The following is a 15782-nucleotide window of genomic DNA, read 5'->3' on the forward strand; positions in this document are numbered from 1 at the left end:
GTTAGGGATTGATCTAATCTCATACTTTTACATGTACCTGTCCAGTTTTCCCAGCGCCACTTATTGAAGAGGCTGTCCTTTCTCCACTGTACATTCTTGCCTCCTTTATCAAAGATAAGGTGACCATATGTGCGTGGGTTTATCTCTGGGCTTTGTATCCTGTTCCATTGATATATCTTTCTGTTTTTGTGCTCGTACCATACTGTCTTGATTACTGTAGCTTTGTAGTATAGTCTGAAGTCAGGGAGCCTGATTCCTCCAGCTCCGTTTTTCGTTCTCAAGATTGCTTTGGCTATTCGGGGTCTTTTGTGTTTCCATACAAATTGTGTAATTTTTTGTTCTAGTTCTGTGAAAAATGCCATTGGTAGTTTCATAGGGATTGCATTGAATCTGTAGATTGCTTTGGGTAGTAGAGTCATTTTCAAAATGTTGATTCTTTCAATCCAAGAACATGGTATATCTCTCCATCTATTTGTATCATCTTTAATTTCTTTCATCAGTGTCTTATAATTTTCTGCATACAGGTCCTTTGTCTCCTTAGGTAGGTTTATTCCTAAATATTTTATTCTTTTTGTTGCAATGGTAAATGGGAGTGTTTTCTTGATTTCACTTTCAGATTTTTCATCATTAGTATAGAGGAATGCCAGAGATTTCTGTGCATTAATTTTGTATCCTGCTACTTTACCAAATTCATTGTTAGCTCTAGTAGTTTTCTGGTAGCATCATTTGGATTCTATATATATAGTATCATGTCATCTGCAAACAGTGACAGCTTTACTTCTTCTTTTCCGATTTGGATTCCTTTTATTTCCTTTTCTTCTCTGATTGCTGTGGGTAAAACTTCCAAAACTATGTTGAATAAGAGTGGTGAGAGTGGGCAACCTTGTCTTGTTCCTGATCTTAGTGGAATGCTTTCAGTTGTTCACCATTGAGGATGATGTTTGCTGTGGGCTTGTCATATATGGCCTTTATTATGTTGAGGAAAGTTCCCTCTATGCCTACTTTCTGCAGGGTTTTTATCATAAACGGGTGTTGAATTTTTCAAAAGCTTCTCTGCATCTATTGAGATGATCATATGGTTTTTCTCCTTCAATTTGTTAATATGGTTTATCACATTGATATTTTGCGTATATTGAAGAATCCTTGCCCTCCTGGAATAAACCCCACTTGATCATGGTGTATGATGCTTTTAATGTGCTGTTGAATTCTGTTTGCTAGTACTTTGTTGAGGATTTTTGCATCTATGTTCATCAGTGATATTGGCCTGTAGTTTTCTTTCTTTGTAACATCCTTGTCTGGTTTTGGTATCAAGGTGACAGTGGCCTCGTCTTCTACATCTTCTACCTTCTGAATTCCTGAGTGTTCCTCCCTCTGCTATATTTTGGAAGAGTTTCAGAAGGATAGGTGTTAGCTCTTCTCTAAATATTTGATAAAATTCCCCTGTGAAGCCATCTGGTCCTGGGCTTTTTTTGTTGGAAGATTTTTAAAAACAGTTTCAATTTCAGTGCTTGTGATTGGTCTGTTCATATTTTCTAGTTCTTCCTGATTCAGTCTTGCCAGGTTGTGCATTTCTAAGAATTTGTCCATTTCTTCCAGGTTGTCCATTTTATTGGCATAGAGTTGCTTGTAGTAATATCTCATGATCTTTTGTATTTCTGCAGTGTCAGTTGTTACTTCTCCTTTTTCATTTGTAATTCTATTGATTTGAGTCTTATCCCTTTTTTTCTTGGTGAGTCTGGCTAATGGTTTATCTATTTTGTTTATCTTTTCAAAGAACCAGCTTTTAGTTTTATTGATCTTTGCTATTGTTTCCTTCATTTCTTTTTCATTTATTTCTGATCTGATTTTCATGATTTCTTTCCTTCTGCTAACTTTGGAGTTTTTTTGTTCTTCTTTCTCTAATGGCTTTAGGGGCAAGGTTAGGTTGTTTATTCGAGATGTTTCCTGTTTCTAAAGGTGGGCTTGTATTGCTATAAACTTCCCTCTTAGAACTGCTTTTGCTGTGTCCCAGAGGTTTTGGGTCATCGTGTCTCCATTGTCATTTTTGCTAGGTATTTTTAAATTTCCTCTTTGATTTCTTCAGAGATCACTTTGTTATAAAGTAGTGTATTGTTTTGCCTCCATGTGTTTTTATTTTTTACATATCGTTTCCTGTAATTGATATCTAGTCTCATAGCGTTGTGGTCAGAAAAGGTACTTGATACAACTTCAATTTTCTTAAATTTACCAAGGCTTGATTTGTGACCCAAGATATGATCTATCCTGGAGAATGTTCCATGAGCACTTGAGAAAAATGTGTATTCTGTTGTTTTTGGATGGAGTGTCCTATAAATATCAATTAAGTGCATCTTGTTTAATGTATCATTTAAAGCTTGTGTTTCCTTATTTATTTTCATTTTGGATGATCTGTCCATTTGTGAAAGTAGGGTGTTAAAGTCCCCTATTATGAATGTGTTACTGTCGATTTCCTTGTTTATGGCTCTTAGTATTTGCCTTATGTATTGAGGTGCTCCTATGTTGGGTGCATAAATATTTACAATTGTTATATCTTCTTCTGGGATCGATCCCTTGATCATTATGTAGTGTCCTTCTTTATCTCTTTTAATAGTCTTTTTTTTAAAGTCTATTTTGTCTGATATGAGAATTGCTACTCGAGCTTTCTTTTGGTTTCCATTTGCATGAAATATCTTTTTCCATCCCCTTACTTTCAGTCTGTATGTTTCTCTAGGTCTGACATGGGTCTCTTGTAGACAGCTATATATATGGGTCTTGTTTTTGTATCCATTCAGCCAATCTGTGTCTTTTGGTGGGAGCATTTAGTCCATTTACATTTAAGGTATTTATCGATATGTATGTTCGTATTCCCATTTTCTAAATTGTTTTGGGTTTGTTATTGTAGGTCTTTTCCTTCTCTTGTGTTTTTTGCCTAGAGAAGTTCGTTTAGCATTTTTTGTAAAGCTGGTTTGGTGGTGCTGAACTCTCTCAGCTTTTGCTTGGCTGTAAAGGTTTCAATTTCTCCATCAAATCTGAATGAGATCCTTGCTGGGTAGAGTAATCTTGGTTGCAGGTTTTTCTCCTTCATCACTTTCAGTATGTCCTGCCACTCTCTTCTGGCTTGCAGAGTTTCTGCTGAAAGATCAGCTGTTAACCTTATGGGGATTCCCTTGTGTGTTATTTGTTGTTTTTCTCTTGCTGCTTTTAATATGCTTTCTTTGTATTTATTTTTTGACGGTTTGATTAATATGTGTCTTGGTGTATTTCTCCTTGGATTTTTCCTGTATGGGACTCTCTGTGCTTCCTGGACTTGATTAACTATTTCCTTTCCCATATTAGGGAAGTTTTCAACTATAATCTCTTCAAATATTTTCAGTCCCCTTCTGTTTCTCTTCTTCTTCTGGAACCCCTATAATTCGAATGTTGGTGCATTTAATGTTGTCTCAGAGGTCTCTGAGACTGTCCTCAGTTCTTTTCATTCTTTTTTCTTTATTCTGCTCTGCAGTAGTTATTTCCACTATTGTATCTTCCAGGTCACTTATTTGTTCTTCTTTCTCAGTTATGCTGCTATTGATCCCATCTAGAGTATTTTTCATTTCATTTATTGTGTTGTTCATTGTTGTTTGTTTCATCTTTAGTTCTTCTACGTCCTTGTTAAATATTTCTTGCATTTTGTTTATTCTATTTCCAAGATTTTGGATCATCTTTACTATCATTATTCTGAATTGTTTTTCAGGTAGACTGCCTCTTTCCTCTTCATTTGTTAGGTCTTGTGAGTTTTTATCTTGTTCCTTCGTCTGCTATGTGTTTTTCTGTCTTCTCATTTTGCTTATCTTACTGTGTTTGGGGTCTCCTTTTTGCAGCCTGCAGGTTCGTAGTTCCCGTTGCTTTTGGTGTCTGTCTCCAGTGGCTAAGGTTGGTTCAGTGGGTTGTGTAGGCTTCCTGGTGGAGGGGACTAGTGCCTGTGTTCTGGTGGATGTGGCTGGATCTTGTCTCTCTAGTGGGCAGGTCCACGTCTGGTGGTTTGTTTTGGGGTGTCTGTGGACTCATTATGATTTTAGGCAGCCTCTCTGTGAATGGGTGGGGTTGTGTTCCTGTTTTGCTAGTTGTTTGGCATAGGGTGTCCAGCATTGTAGCTTGCTGGCCGTTGAGTGAAGCTGGGTGCAGGCGTTGAGACGGAGATATCTGGGAGATTTTTGCTGTTTGATATTATGTGGAGCTTGGAGGTCTCTTGTTGACCAGTGTCCTGAAATTGGCTCTCCCACTTCAGAGACATAACACTGAGTCCTGTGTGCAGCACCAAGAGCCTTTCATCCACACGGCTCAGTATAAAAGGTAGAAAAAGTAGAGAGAAAGAATTAGTAGAAGTAGGAAGAAAGAAAGAAAGAAATGAAGGGAGGAAGGAAGGAAGGAAGAAGAAAAGAAGGTAAGAAGGAAATAAAGAAAGAAAGGAGGGATGGAGGGAGGAAGGAAGGAAGGAAGGAGGGAAGGAAGGAAAAAAGAAAGAAAGAAAGAAGATAAAGTAAAATAAAATAAAGTAAAATATAATAAAGTTATTAATTTAAAAAATAACTATTAAGAAAAAAATTTTTTTAAAAAAAAGGACCAATAGAACCTTAGGATAAATGGTGGAAGCAAAGCTATACAGACAAAATCTCATACAGAAGCATACACATACACACTCACAAAAAGAGGAAAAGGGGAAAAAATCATAAATCTTGCTCTCAAAGTCCACCTCCTCAATTTGGGATGATTCGCTGTCTATTCATGTATTCCACAGATGCAGGGTATATCAAGTTGATTGTGGAGCTTTAATCCCCTGCTTCTGAGGCTGCTGGGAGAGATTTCCCTTTCTCTTCTTTGTTCTCACAGCTCCCAGGGGCTCAGCTTTGGATTTGGCCCCGCCTCTGCGTGTAGGTCGCTGGAGGGCGTCTGCTTTTCGCTCAGACAGGACGGGGTTAAAGGAGCCGCTGATTCGGGGGCTCTGGCTCACTCAGAGCGTGGGTATCGAGGGGCACGGAGTGCAGGCGAGCCTGCGGCGGCAGAAGCCGGTGTGACGTTGCACCAGCCTGAGGCTCGCAGTGCGTTCTCCCGGGGAAGTTGTCCCTGGATCCCAGGACCCTGGCAGTTGTGGACTGCACAGGCTCCCTGGAAGGGAGGTGTGGATAGTGACCTGTGCTCGCACACAGGCTTCTTGGTGGCGACAGCAGCAGCCTTAGCGTCTCATGCCCGTCTCTGTGGTCCGCGCTGTTAGCTGCGGCTCACGCCCATCTCTGGAGCTCCTTTAAGCAGCGCTCTTAATCCCCTCTCCTCGTGCATCAGGAAACAAAGAGGGAAGAAAAAGTCTCTTGCCTCTTCGGCAGCTCCAGACCTTTTCCCGGAGTCCCTCCCGGCTAGCCGTGGTGCACTAACTCCTTCAGGCTGTGTTCACGCTGCCAGCCCCAGTCCTCTGCCTGCGCTCCGACCAAAGCCCGAGCCTCCGCTCGCAGCCCTGCCCACCCCGGCGCGTGAGCAGACAAGCCTCTAGGGCTGGAGAGTGCGGTTCGGCACCGATCCTCTGTGCGTGAATCTACCTGCTTTGCTCTCCGCACCCCTGTTGCTGCGCTCTCTTCCGCGGCACCAAAGCTCCCCCCCTCCACCACCCGCAGTCTCCGCCCACGAAGGGGCTTCCTAGTGTGTGGAAACCTTTCCTCCTTCACAGCTCCCTCCCACTGGTGCAGGTGCCGTCCTTATTCTTTTGTCTCTGTTTTTTCTTTTCTTTTTTTTTTTTTTTTGCGGTATGCAGGCCTCTCACTGCTGTGGCCTCTCCCGTTGTGGAGCACAGGCTCTGGATGCGCAGGCTTAGTGTCCATGGCTCACAGGCCCAGCCGCTCCGCGGCATGTGGGATCTTCCCAGACCGGGGCACGAACCCGTATCCCCTGCATTGGCAGGCGGACTCTCAACCACTGCGCCACCAGGGAAGCCCTTGTTTTTTCTTTTTTTTTATGTTGCCCTACCCAGGTACGTGGGGAGTTTCTTGCCTTTTGGGAGGTGTGAGATCTTCTGCCAGCGTTCAGTAGGTGTTCTGTAGGAGTTGTTCCACGTGTAGATGTATTTCTGGTGTATCTGTGGGGAGGAAGGTGATCTCCGCGTCTTACTCTTCCACCATCTTCCCCCGGAGCCCTCTAAATGGCACCTTTTAATCACGATCACGGACTGAGTTCTCTCATAGTGTATAAAGGTGTACAGGTCAAATTCTTGGGTAAGTTCAGAAATTTACTGCTCTGGAATTGGCTAGTCATAGTCAATTTAAAAGTGGATACAAGTATGAGACAAACCCCCAGGTCTGATGGTAAATATGTACTGAGGGAAACTTGTTAATCTACAAAGGTCAACCTAGATGACCTTTGATGTATCCTCAAGAAATTACAGTATGATGTGAGTAAGGCTACATATAAACGAATATTACAAGTACAATACATCTAAGGAAAGCATTCTATTATGAAAATAGAAGGGTGATAGTACACCTGGAGTGCAAGAAAAAGGGGGAAAAATGAGAATGTACGGGGTTATGGGGTTTTGCCACTGTTCTGACTCCATAGTCACTAAGCACCATTCTCTGGTTAATTTGGCCCTGAATGTTGGCCTTGCTTTGCAGGTGGAAGCATTCACCAAAAAGTTGGTACAATGATTTTGAATCACCTAATCAAAATATTCCTAGTCCCAAATTACTACACTGTTATTCAGATTTATATCATCTTTTGGATAAGTTTGGTTGGTGCTAATCTGTTCCATAGCCTCCAAACTGCTTTGATCCTCCTCAGGAGCCCACCATCTGTGGGGTGGTGAGACGCTTTAGACTTGCCAGTTAACAGTATTTTGATTTCAATGGAACATTTTGAATTTGAGCATTTGGTCTGTTTAAAGTCCCATTGGATATCAGGACTGGTTTAAATATTCTCTTACGTATGGCTCTTAGACAAAAGCTCAGTCTTTGGGATGTCACCAACCTGTTTTCCCCTTCTACAGCATGGTGTCCCAGAGTATGAAGTTTGTTATTCATAATAAAGAGTTTGCCTGGCCTTTGTCTTTGGTTCCTGGGAGGGAGACTAAATCCTAGGAATTTCCTGAGTAATAAGAGTGTCTTTGTTATTCATGAGCCTCTGGGATCACACCCCAGTTTATCCTAACAAGATAACTCAGAATGGAGGTTGGTTACCAGAAAGACCAGCCGTGTAATTAGAGGGTTGAGGTTTTGAGCCAGTCTGACCTCCAGGGAGGGGAGAAGAGCTGGAGATTGAGTTCAATTATGTGGCCAAGGACTCCACCAATCATGGCTACATAAAAAAATCCCAATAAATACTCTGGTCATTGAAGCTTGGTGAAGCTTCCTGGTTGGTGAACACATTAACGTGCTGGGAGGGTGATGAACCCTGATTCCATGGGGAAAGGGCATGGAAGCTTTGTGTTCATAACACTTCCAGATCTTGCCCCATGTATGTTTTCTTTTGTCTGGTCCTGATTTGAATCCTTTGTAATAAAACCGTGTTTATAAGGATAGTACTTTCCAAAGTTCTGTGAGTCATTCCAGTGAATTGTTGAAACTAAGGGGACTCATGGGGATGTCCTGGACTTGTAGCCATTTGGTCAGAAGTACAGGTGGCCTGGGAATCCCTGAACTTGTGGCTGGCATCTCAAAGGGGGACAGTCTTGTTGGGGACCTGTGGAGTCTGATGCTAACTCTGGGTGTTTGCATCAGCATTGAATTGTATTGCCTTATACAAAGGCTGTACTCACGGCACAAGAAGAGATATATCTGCCCTGCCCTGGTGTCCTTGGAATTCTTGCTGGGCCACATCCCCCAGGTAAGATTAGTTTCTCTTAATTCATTTATTCCATGTCTTTTATCTCTAGAGGCACATGTGTCTTGGTAAAGAATCATCAATGTATAAGCTGGCATTTTTGGTTATTGTTATACCAGTGAAACAGCTTGTAACTTTTCTTTCTTACATAGTTAAAAAGTTGAATTTTCTCGAGAGGTCTGAAAATCCTATTTTCAACAACTGGTGGTAGTGCCTCCAGTATATGGGCTTTATCCAAAATGATGTTGAGCCAATTGATGTCAGTGCCATTCTCTGAAAAACTAATTCCAGGATTAAGCATTGAAGGGGACAAAAGGAACTACTCATGAACATGGAAGCTCTGCTGCCTTAAGAAAAACTCACCCAGAGGAGACAGAGTTGGAGACCAACCACTCCCACCATTATTCATCCCAGCCTGCTATACAAAATCCCTGGATCATGGGGTCTGCTGAAGGACCTTCTGCTCCACCTCTGGGGTATCTTCTGTTCTCTTGGTAACTGCACATGCTCCTCTGGCAGCAGGGCCATCATCCACTTCAACACTAGTGCAGGTTCCTCATCCCTAGCTACAGGTTAGAATTACCAGGGGAGGTTTGATAAAATGCCACAGCTGTCCTTATCTTCAGAAATTCTTGACTACCAAGGCGAGGTAGTTCTCCTAGGCTCTGCTCATCATGGCCTCGCAAGGCATAGCACTTGCCTGCAGTCTTCTGGCTTGTTTAACACCAGAGAGAAAAGACCTCTCCCTAGCTGTGTCTCCCAATTCACTCTTGGACCAGGTACATTCTGTCTCACTCTTAGGTTTTATACCTAGAAAGAAAGCTGTCAGCTTGAAATGCTTCATCTAGTTTTTCAGTTCCAATGACACATCTCTAAATTAATATCAACAAAACCAACAACTACCTTATTTAATGAGAACTTACACTGTGCTAAGGGTTTTACATGCATTTTCTTTTTCTTAGCCTTTTTATTGTGAAATATGACATATACAGAAAAAGTTTATCAAACATAAATATACAACCAAGAGAATTATCACAAAGCCAACACTCATGTAGCCATCACTCTTTCTCATTATACCCTCATTCCCCATCAAAAGTAGCCTCCACCCTGACATTTAAGGTAATCACTTCCCTGTTCTTTTTGATTGTCCATCACCAAACACGCATCTCCAAAGTTGGGTTTTATTCTGCAGTTTGTCAGTTTCACACACATGGAATCTCACGTATGTGTTTGTCTGTGTCTAGCTTCTTTTGCTCAGTTATCACTTTTGAGATTCAACCATCTTTCTGTATGTAGCTGTAATTCATTCATTTTCATTGCTATATAACATTTCATTACATTAAAAAATCCTCTTATCCACTCGATTGTTAGCATCTGAAGCAATTCCCGATTATGGCCATTTTAACAATGATGCTATGAATATTCTTGCACGCGCCTTCTGATGTACACATATTAGCTCTCATGTTAGCTGTCCTGATGAGTGTGTATGACGGCCCACCATTGTTTTGCTTTGCATTTCCCAATACAGTGAGTTTGAACACCCATCCTCCTATATCTTCATTGACCACCTAGACATCTTCCCCTGAAAAGTGGCTGTTAGTTCCTTTGCTCATTCTTCCGCTGGGTTATCTGCTCATCTCTTATGATTCTCAGAACATTCTGGATGCAAGCCTTCTCTGTTATAAATGACGAAACACCCCCTTCACTTCAAAGCCTGACTCCTCATTCTCTCAAATGATATACCCAGATGAATAGAGGTTTCAATTTTAAAGTAGACCATGTACATTTTCTCATGTGATCCTTCTAAAATTTCTGTGACGTAGAATTATTTTCCCCACCCTGAGGGTGAGGAAACTAATGCTTATGGAGGTTCAATAACATGCCTAGTAATTGGTAGACCTGAGATTAGCTCCCATGTCTGTCTGACTCCAAAGCCCATACACTTGACTCCTTGGCTCTACTAATAACAACTTTGTCACAGTCCCAGCAAGCAACACTTGAAAACCAGACTTGTAGGTTTCTGTTCCCTTTGTTAATCACTCTCCCAACCATGAGAGTTGCCCATTAACATTTGGCAGTTAATTATTAAATATTTACTTTAAAATACTGAGAATTTAATCCTGGGAGGAGTCTTGGAATATAAGTATCTTCAGGCCACACTTGGTAAAAAGTTAGCTCCAGTTAACCACTCTTATTTATTTATTTATTTATTTATTTATTTATTTTGCGGTACATGCGCCTCTCACTGTTGTGGCCTCTCCCGTTGCGGAGCACAGGCTCCAGACACGCAGGCTCAGCAGCCATGGCTCAGGGGCCAAGCCGCTCCGCGGCATGTGGGATCTTCACGGACCGGGGCACGAACCCGCGTCCCCTGCATTGGCAGGTGGACTCGCAACCACTGCACCACCAGGGAAGCTCTAGCCACTCTTATTTTGTAAATCAAGTTTTAACACCCAAACTTTATCACTTGGCATCATCCTCCCACTCATAAGACCTGACTGGGAAAAGATCAAACATGATAATTCAAGCGGCATCTTCTGGGGCACCCTCATGTCCACTCATCATCACAGGGTCTCCACCCTGTGCTGCATTTGGGGGCACTTAGTTTACTTAATGTGGCTTAGTTGGCAGGTAGATAGGACAAGAATGATGTCACATTCGTGATGTTTCACCATATGTTCAACGTGCGTCAGACCAAGACAGTGGAAAATAGAGAAATGGAAAAAGAATACCCAAAAAATGCCAACCAAAGAAAACTGGGGTAGCAATATTAATGTTATATTAAGTCTAAACTCTGTGATTTCTTTGTTCCACATTTCCAACCCCACTTGCCAGCCACATTGCTCAGTCTTCTGTACTCACCCAGAGGGTGAATCCTTGCATTTTATTTATTTTCAAATGGTCTTAAAAGAAAGCTTAAGGTTCTTCTTGGTCACAACCCGGACACTCTCTTAGTGCGAGGCTGACAAGAGAAGGCTCAGCTCTGACCTGACCTTGAGGCATTGCCATTGATTCTGAGGTTTTGCACCAAGACTGGTTTCTCTTGAGACCTGCCTCTGTTCTCAGCTGTGTTTATGATCAAATCCTCAGAGTCAGATCTTATGTTTTAAATTAACTTCTGGAAGGAGGAGGGGCACTTGTCAGTTGACCTAGAAACAGAGATGGGTCAACCTGAAGGCTCACCCACTGACTAGGGGAAGACTGCCTGGGACAGGGATCCAGGTGGTGCTGTGGGACCTCGCTCAGCTGGACCCTCCAGGAGACTCCAGGTGCTGGTGAACAAATGGATACTGCAGAAAAGAAAATGCTGATTACTTGGTCTTAAAAAGTTCAGCCTACTCTGCCTCTCCCTCTTATTTAAGCTAGAGAAAGAGGTGGAAAAGAGTAAGTACAGAGAGACAAATAGTCAAGGGAGTGAGAGAGGGAGGAAAAGAATCAATGTTTAAATGCTGATCCTTGGAAAATATTTGATCAGTCTCCAGGACTGGGCCTTCCCTGCCCTTGCAGCTCACTCACCTTCCTGTGCTGTGGAAGCCTGGGAAAATTTTTGCTCTGTGAGGGACCCTTCCTCAGTATACTGTGAACTTTTATCCTAGCCGTGGCTATATGCTACTATCTGAATTTTTAATATAGTTGATATCTGAACAACGTGGGGGATAGAAGCCTGACTCCCTGCAGTTGAAAATCCACATAACTTTACATTTGGCCTTCTGTATCTGTGGTTCTGCATGTAGGGAGTCAACTAACTATAGATTGTGTAGTGCTGTAGTACACATTTATAGAAAAATCAGTATGAGTGGATCTGTATAGTTCAAACCTGTGGTGTTCGAGACAACTCTACACTGAAATAAATGTGTGACTGTCAATACCTGTTTAGTGCTCTGGAGTGACCAGGACTTCTCACACACCCATCAGACCAGGACAATGGGGGCTCCTGTGCTGTCCTTACTCTGGGGAAGGAGCCCCAAACCTCCACTGCTCCAACACCACGGACACAAGTTCCAACGTATTTATGTACCATCTGTCTTGTTATTTGCTTAATATTAAAAAAAAAAGTGCTCACTTTCTTTTACTTAAGTAAATATATATATATCCTTTATAAGTCTCAATCAGTTTTTTACCGATATATGAATACTTATACACATCAATTAAGCATTTTTTTAAGAGCTTTTTACTACTATTGGTCTGACTGTCACATAGTGGGAGTTCTGGTGATGAGAAAAGACTGAAAAGACTCATTACCAGTTAGGATCAAGTAAAGGAGGCCTCTTCCACCCAAGGCTTCTGAGGAGCTGTACCACCTCCCTGGGGATGGATGGGGCTTTTAAGGAGCCAGCCTGTATTTATTGCACTGGGATGACACCCTGGGAATCAAAGAGGTATCTGAAGAGAAAAGAATGTTCTCCTTGGGAGGAACTATAACATGTTTTGGTACCAGCCCCAAACAAACAATGTTTAAAATATTGACCTCTTGACAGAAGTTCACAGGCAGGGGTGTCTGATAGGGACTTGTGGTTAAGACCACCACCACTGGAAATGTCCTGAGATGCAATGCAATTATGAACAGCCTTGTCCACCTGCCTCTTCCTCTCCCAGTCCAAGAAAACAGAATGTGTGGGATCTAAAAGAAAAAAATCTCAAACCACAGCCCTGCACAGACCTCAGCTGAGAAGAGCAGCCTTGGCAGGAGGAGCACCCCCATTGCCTTCCAGCAGATGCACTGTGACCACAGCTTACACAATGAAGAAACTCAGTGGGCACTAAAGCCAATGTGGAGGCCAGAAGTCAAGGTGACCTTGGCTCCCAGCGGACTCCTTTGATCTAATTGCTTAAATCATATTCTTCCACTGTCACCTCCTCTCCACCAGCCTCCTGCCAGGTCAGCAGACTAGAGTATGATCTGCTCACTGCCCTCTTGGACTTGGACTTGGGTACAAGAGTCCTCAGATGAGGTAATAACGGGAAAAGTGGACTTTAATGCTAAAATGTTAATAGCTAACATTTATTGCAGTCTTTTGGTGTTTCAAGTATTGTTCAAGCACTCTGCTTATCTAATCTTGACAGTAACCCTATAAGGTAGGTACTTCAGAGATGAGGGAACTGAGTTTCAGAGACGTTAAGTGACTTGCCTATGGTCTTCAGCTTGGAAGGTGCAGCCCAGGACTCTTAACTGGTAGCCTGTGGGCTAGGTGGCCAGAGGCCCCCCTCTCCCCCACTTCCCCCCATACTCTGAAGGTCCAGACCGCATGGAGCCTTTGGAAAGCCTGATGCATATTAGTATGCTAATGCATCTGAGAAGTTCAGCAGTAAACACTTAAAAATGAAGTTGATTATATTTCTTCAGTCTAAAGCGTCTCACACTTAGTTGAGCAGCCCCCTACCCACCCCCACCTTTAAATGGGATTCTTATTCCCCAAAACATAGAAGGAAGTGAGCCAGGGCTCTGTGAGCATCTTTGTGCGGGCACGGGAGGAGCTTCCTCTCCCAGGGCAGCCACTAATGCTGATGTGCTTGTCTCTGGCCAGGCTCTGGGCCAGTATCTAGCCTGGGATCAGTCATTGTAGCCAGACATTCAGGCAGTATCATTAGGTGCAACCTAGTCAGGGCCCCGGGGCTGGTGCCTGTGTACTGGGAACTAGGTCCAGAGAAGGATTTTTTTTCTTTAACCATTATTTCCTTACTCTTTACATTTTTTTGTTTACAAGAGAGAGAAAGACAACTACAATGTTTTAAGAAAAAAAAAGGGTGAAGAAATCAAATGGTCTAGGGGTGAAGTTGGCTCCAGATCTGTCTGAATCCAAGGACTAAAATAAAGTCCCCCCACCTCCCCATCGCTCAGCCTTGCCTTCTTGTGCTTTGGCTTCATTCATGGACAGCACTGTCCCCGTGGTGACTGACAGCAGCTTCAGGCTACATCAGCTTTATTGCTGGCAGATCCTATAGTTCCAGCCCAGGCCCTGGACCTATTTGGGTCCTGGGCCGTCCCTGCAACGATCTTTAGCACTTCTTCCATCAGCCAGGCTTGTGTCACAGGTCTGGGGGTGGGGATACCTCTCTTTACCACATGCAAAGTGAGTTGGAGATGGGCCTCTACCCCATCCCCCACCCCATTACAGTCTGCTATAAGGGAAAGGGGGAATTGACACTGGTCAGGCAAAACCAACAGCACCAGTACGAAGGGGTCTAGTATGAGCCAGGAGTTGTCTTCTCTTGCATGGTCACTCTTTGACAGAGCAGTTCCACCTCTTAGAGTTTATTCTAAGTAGATAATTGGACAGATATATTAAAAAAATATTAAAGAAAATAACATTCATTGAAACGTCCTTTGTAGTGAAAAACTAAAAAGTCTGTCAAAAGGGAATTGTTTAAATTAATTATTTACATCCGAATAATACACAGCCAACAAAAGTATGGTGTACAAAAGATTTTTTAATCAATTTTATAATGTCCAGAATATATTGTTGAATGGAAAAACAGGTAAAAAATAATTTGTGGTAAGGTTACACTTTTGAAAAATTATTTATCTTTTTGAAAGATAATATATCTAAATAGAGGGAAGCTTGAAAGTTTAAAAGATATTAGCAGTGTTTATTGCTGGTTGGTGAACTTTGGGTGATTTTTATAAGCTTTTTACTTTCCTGAAATTTTACCACAAACTTGTCTATTTTTACAATCAAAAATTATTTATTACAAGTGCAATTATTTACTCTCTTCAAAGAAAACTATTATTTTCTAAGATAATTAATCTAAGGTTCCTGGCGTGGGGGAATCCTATCTTCCCCCTTTAGCATCTATGTTCTCAAGGGGCACATTGGCAAGCAGAAGCTGAGGGGGTTGCCTGGGGCTCCTCATTCCTGTCCTGTTGTGGTCCTCTGGGGAAGCCTGGCTTTGTTCTTCACCTGCATTTCAGCAGTGTTTCAGTGCTCACGGTGTTTGGGGGAGGTGGCCCAGAGTTGCAAATAATCCTTTGATTTATCTAAGGATTATTAGGTCTTTGGGTGCTGCCCATCTCGTCTGAAAGCGTATGACAGTAAATCTTTTCTAACCAGTGTCCACCCCTCACTCTATGCCCATCCACCATGACTCTGGTAGCAAAGCCTTCAAGTGCCATGTTGTCTCCTGGCTGGGAGTGTGTTTCCGCTTGTCTGAACCAAAAACAGCCTGAGGGCTTGGGCGCTGATCTGGATGTTGAGAGCTCTTCACAATTTTACTGTTTAATTGCTTTTGTGAAAAGAGATATTTTCTGCTTTCATTTCTTCTGTCACTGATACTAAATCATTTGTCCAAAAGACAAAAGGCCTTTTATAACTTCTTATTATCAATCATAAATAAAGCTGTGGTTTAAATTCAGTAAAGCCTTTTTGGGTGGCTGAGCTCATCTCTAGTTTGGTGCAATTCAAGATTTTGCCATTTTCAGTTTGTTTCACACAGGGTTATTAAAGGAAATGTGCTAATTAATTTTGAAATAAAAAGCTGTAAGCTTAAGGGGTTTTTTTTTGAGTCACAGCATAAGGCAAATTAGTCATGTTTTGGTCTCTATATTTAATCACTTTAGAACACATTTTTATTTGTATTTTCACTCACCTTGAATGGGGTAGAGATCACATAAGGGGTATAGTTTCCAAATCAAGTTGTTTGGATAAACATAGTTTTAACAAAGACTATCCCTAGCATCTGTAGAGTGCATTCTCCACACCGCTGCCAAGGGTGTTTCACTCAGTCACTTAAGACAAATTCTTAGCAAGTTACTGCCCTGCCTAAAAGCCTCTAATGTGTCTCCATTGCCTTTGGAGACTCATCAACTCCTTAGCCAGCATTTCAAGGGCCTCCCCGTTTAACCCCAACCCATCTCTCCAATTAAAAAAAGCTCATTCCTGAGGAAGAATGCTGTTCCCTCTCCTTCAAGGCCTAATCTCACCCTCTCTGTGAGACCTCCATGCCTTTCC

Source organism: Delphinus delphis, chromosome 6, assembly GCF_949987515.2.
Source record: "Delphinus delphis chromosome 6, mDelDel1.2, whole genome shotgun sequence".
Lineage (NCBI taxonomy): Eukaryota > Metazoa > Chordata > Mammalia > Artiodactyla > Delphinidae > Delphinus > Delphinus delphis.